The sequence below is a fragment of the Notamacropus eugenii genome, chromosome 5 (genome assembly GCF_028372415.1).
Source record: "Notamacropus eugenii isolate mMacEug1 chromosome 5, mMacEug1.pri_v2, whole genome shotgun sequence".
NCBI lineage: Eukaryota > Metazoa > Chordata > Mammalia > Diprotodontia > Macropodidae > Notamacropus > Notamacropus eugenii.
Window position 1 is genome coordinate 449,376,062 of NC_092876.1, and position 5,546 is coordinate 449,381,607.

The window sequence follows — 5,546 nt, forward strand, 5'->3', positions numbered from 1 at the left end:
ATCTGTTCTGTTACATAGAACCACTGAAAATGTTGATGAGTACTGCAGTACTATTAAGACTATAAGGTCCATAAAGGTATGAATTTCACCTAAAATTATTATAAGCACCTAATTTATCTATAAAATGTTGTTAGACCATAAGCCAGTTCAAGAGCTTTCAGAGTTCAGGTAATGTGGGCAGTATTAAGACTTTGACTTAGACAAAATCACTTTGGGAAAATGGGAAACTTGTAAGTTCTCAGATTTTCTCTGAAATTCTGGAATAAAACAATACTCAATGTGAGCAGCAATAATACCATCCAAAACTTTCCTTACATAAGTGTGACAAGACCCAGCTCCAATATTGTGTCCAAAGTCAGAAAGCAGGCAAGAAGAATGGGCAAACTGAAAAACTGGTCCAGGATAATGAGCTATTGTGACAAGAATGGTGCCTCAAAGACATTCTGGATTTGGGCAGAAACTAAGCTAGACTTCCTGGAAGAGAATAGGCAAGAGTTTAAAAAAAAGAGTGCAAATTTTTTACAAGTGGAATTAGAGTCCTCAAAAGAAAAAAAAACTGGGGAAAAGTTACAGTTATGGCAGAAAGAATTTTGAAAGGGAATTAATAGCTCATTTCAAAAGAAATAACATTTCTCAAGCAACAATTTCTCTAAAATTAGAACAAAGTAGAAGACAATAATTGAATGAAGCAACAAGAAATCATAAAAACATTTAAAAGTCTGAAAAATAGCATAAAGTTATCTCGTGTCAGAAATAATAAAATATAAATCATATTGCAAAGAAAGAAAATAAGAATCATGGAACTGCCTGAGCATCAAAATCAAAAATAAACAAACAACAACAATAAAACCTCTACATACTATATCTTAAGACATTTTGAAAGAAAACTGGCCAGATGTCTTAGAACAAGAGGGTAAAGAAGAAAAAAGAAAGGATTCATCCATGAACATTGCAGCTAGAATTCAGACCTTTTAGGTACAAGAAAATATGGTGTGTCAACCTGAGAGTTTGGTTAAAAGAGACAAACAGGTTTAATGGTAATCCATTCGTTAATAATTCCATGACCTGCTTAAATAAAATGTAAGCCTAAGTCCCATGTGATGAGAGGAGCTTGCTGAATGGGTAAAGCAATAAGGGTGGAGCAGAACTGAGAGGAAGTTATTGAGAGAAGTTAGAATGGAGGGAGAGAGAGAACACACTGGCAAGCAGGCACAGCTAGGCTCATGAGTGTTTGTTTGTGGGAAGTCCCAAGAATATTGGGGAGACTTAAGAATGGCTTTGTCCCCTGCAGTGATAATGTGTATTGACTTCTTGGTTACTCTGATGGATTTAGCTTTCTGTGGTTGGGATTTGGCTTTCTGGTGTCTGAATAAATGTTTTTTTTCTGCCTTTTATGTGGAGAGTATGTTACACTTTGCAATTCAGAACTACCTTGGCATATTCATAGTCTCCCTCAGTGCTGCAAATATTGCATGGGTGATGCCACAGGTCAGGTGATATGTAAATTCATATTGTTCATTCTCTTAAAGCTAGCCAAAGCTGGCAAAGTTAACTAAGTGGAGTCAGAATGTGAATTCTGACTGCCTGATTAAAAAAAAAATGAACAGCCTTAAATATGATTTAGAAAATCCCAATCTCAATGTTACTCAAATTTATTATCTTCATATATGTTTTACCATAATACCACTGTTGTCAAATGAAGATCTATTCTCTGAGTTAACTTATAGAATAAAGGGGTATATATTATGTTGAGGCTCTTCTTCTGGTTGATTAGTTCAGACTCTAGCCTTTATTGATTTTCAAATGATATTAAGTGATAATCAATTGCAAACAGCCAAAAAGAAGGAAGGTTGTGCAGTCATCAGTCTCACTCTCTCTTCCAGAGCCACTGGGGTCAAGTGATCATATATAGATCAGAACAACTAGAGGTGACACTGGATACAGTGGACAACCTTGGCATTTTGAAGCTATAAAACTTATTATGTTTCAGTTTGATTGGCACAGGCCATTCAATGATTTAGGCTTAATAAGAAAAGAGGCAAAGAATGGCCTCTTTACCTAGTGTAATAGTAATTTAAATGGGAGGTCTTTCACATTCATTAATAGGTCCATGTAACTTATTTAAAACCCTAAGTCACATGTGGTAGGAGGACCTTGATGAATGGGTGGAAGAGGAAGGGTGGAGCAGAACTGGGAGGAAGTTGGGGAGAGAATTTGGGGAAAGAATTTAGGGAGGAGGAGAGAGAGGACAGAGGGAGGCACAGTTAATCTTTGGAGTGTTTCTGTGAAGTGCGATAGAGTGGGGAGAAAGGCTTGGGAATGACTTTGTCCCCTGCAGTGATACTGTGTATTTGCTTCTAAGTTGCTATGACAGATTTGGCTTTCTGGTGTTGTAATTTGGCTTTTTGGTGTCTTAATAAATCTTTTTCTCTTGCTTTCTATATGAAGAGTTCATTTTATTTTGCAATTCTGAACTATGCTGTCAAATTCACAGTCATGGTCAGTGTTGTAAATGTTGCCTTCCCAATATACCTAGACAAAAAAATAATAATAATCTCCTAGGGGAAGATCTCAGAGTTGCTGGACAAAACATAAAAAACTGTTATTTACATTCATTCTGAGTCAGTCCAGGCCCAAACAATGATCAAATAGGGCTTGGTCTAGGGCTTATTACTGGGCAATCAAAAAGAGTCACAATGATGAATAATTTGGGGTTAAGGCTGGTCTTTAAGAAAGAAAAAAAATAACTTGTCAGATAGGAAGGAAGGAAGGAAGGAAGGAAGGAAGGAAGGAAGGAAGGAAGGAAGGAAGGAAGGAAGGAAGGAAGGAAGGAAGGAGGACAATAATGTAGATGAAGGCAAAAGGAAACATCTGCAAGTGTGTGTGTGGGGGGGTGGGGGGGTGTTAAATAAGGTCATATATTCTAACAGTGCAATCTTATTCCTGGCAGAAAAATGGCACACTGACTTGATTTTAACCTAGAGGAAAGAAAAAAAAGTCTGGGTTCTGGATTCATATAGACAATAGTGCCTTACCTATAATGGAGCCTTCTGAGCTCCTATTGGTCTGAACACCCACAGATTAGCCGACTGTACATTGACCCCAACATAGTAATGTCATTTTTGGTCCTCTTTAAGTATGACGGAAAATAACCAACATTTTGTAGAAGTTTTCAAAAAATATTAACTATCATGATTGTTAAGATTCTCACTCTCAAACCTTCTGTATCTATGTATAAAACTGTATAAATACTGTTTCTTCCTGCTACAGATCAACATCTGAAATAAGGCAATGTACAGATCAACAGCACTTAAATGGGTGAGATTTGTCAAACTGAGAAAATAAATTTAAAATGCTTAAACACAAATTAGAAAAGTACTTTTATAGAAGAGGATTAGTCTGATATGCAGTTTCTTCCCTACTAAAGTAAAGAGGAGTAAAAAAGGGGAGAAATCATAGCTCACAGTCCAGTACCTAAATCTTCAAATGAAAAGGAAGCCAGTGACATTATATCCAGGTTACTGAAGGGAAATAGAAACAGTTTCAAAATCATGAAATAGTCCCGTAGAATATTGCACCCAAGGTTAGGTCATCAATCCCACAGAAATTTGTCCTTCAAAATTCATTTTCCCAGGATCTAATTTTTGTTCCAACTGCCCATCTATCTCACTTGGATTAATATTTTACCCTTGATGCTTATATTACTGAGGCAACTCAAAACAATCGCTCATGCTTCTGCCAGAGTACTCCACTGAAAAGTTCTCATTTGGAAAATGCTAGATATGTTCTAACAACTCACACAGTTTTTGTACAAACAAAACTATTGTAACAAAAATTTCAAGGAAAGCAGAAAGATGGTAAAAAAAATCTTTATAAGACCGTCTCATAAAAACCTCCTTTCACAAATATGCAGAGAGTTGAGTCAAATTTCTAGGATTACAGGTCATTCCTCAATTGATAATTGGTCAAAGGATATGAATGAGCAGTTGTCAGATGAAGAAATCAAAGTTATCTATAATAATGTAAATCCTCCAAATCAATATTGATTAGAGAAATGCAAATTAAAACAACTCTAAGATAATACCTCACACCTATCAGATTCTAATATGTCAGAAAAGGAAAATGGCAGATGTTGGAGATGATGTGGGAAAATTAAGACAATAGTACATTGCTGGTGTAGTTGGGAACTGATTAAATCACTCTGGAAAATAATTTGGAACTATATCCAAAGGGCTGTAGAACTGTGCATATCCTTTCTCCCAGCATTAGCATTACTAAGTCTATATCTCAAAAGTTTTTATTTTCAGGGAAAAGACTCCATATGCACAAAAATATTTATAGCATCCCTTTCTATGGTGGAACACTTGTTCATTTGGGGAATGACTAAACATGTTGGGACATGTAACTGTGATAGATTACAACTGTGTTACAAAAAATGATGAGCAGGAAGGCTTCTTTCAGAAAAAAACAGTGAAGATTTATGTTAACAGATGCTAAGTCAAAGAGAAGAACATTTTACCAGTTATATCAATGTTGTATGACACTCAACTGTGAATGATAGCTATACTTAGTATACATTAATCCAGGACAATTCCAAAGAACTCACGAAAAATATTATCCATCTCCAGAGAAAGAATTAAATTCTGAATGCATTTTGAAGGATACCTTTTTGAATTTTCTGTTTTTATTATTCTGTTTTCTTTTACATAATCTGATTAATATGAAAAGATGCTTTGCATGATTACCCATGTATAACTGATCTCAAACTGTTGAATCTCTCAATGAAGGGGATAAGGAAGGGAGGGAGAGAATTTAGAATTCAAAATTTTTAAAAATGCTTATAATTTTTACATATTATTGGAAAAAAATAAAATTAAAAATCAAAATAGAATAGGAGTTCTTTAAGAGAAAACGAAAAAGAAAATCAGAAATACATCTGCTCAGATTTTCCAGAGCTACACCCATCTCAAACCTCAGATAATCCCAGAATAATAAGTAAAAGGCTAGCTGTCCATCATAACATCTTTCAGAAACTCACCAAACATGTCAAAAATGCATCTTTCTGCTTTCAATGGATTTATTTCAAAATGCTCTTAAGCGGTAAGTGGTCTTCATTACTGTACTCACATTGTACCTCTACAAACTTATTTCTTTTATGTCGCTTTTGCTCTAAACATATTTGGTAGCCTCTTAAAAAAAAAAAGCATTCAAAGCCAGATATAAACCTCAAAAGAGTACTAATCTATCTACTCTATAACTACACTTCTTTCCTCCCTTACCTCTACACTCAAACCTATAACAACTTTGACTTTCTATATTTCACATTTTGCTTAGTAAATTTTGCTTCCGGTGTGGGCCCATGAAAACACAGATCAAATTTCAAATGATGACATTTGTTCACCACAGAGGATTGTCAAGAGAATGTACCCTTTAAAGGCAATGTTGAAGGAGATCTGCACTATTTAAAGCAAAAGCAGCATCACAAAAGCATAGTTTCTTTAAGTGACCACTTTGAAGGAAACACCACTAATTTAGAATCATAAGCA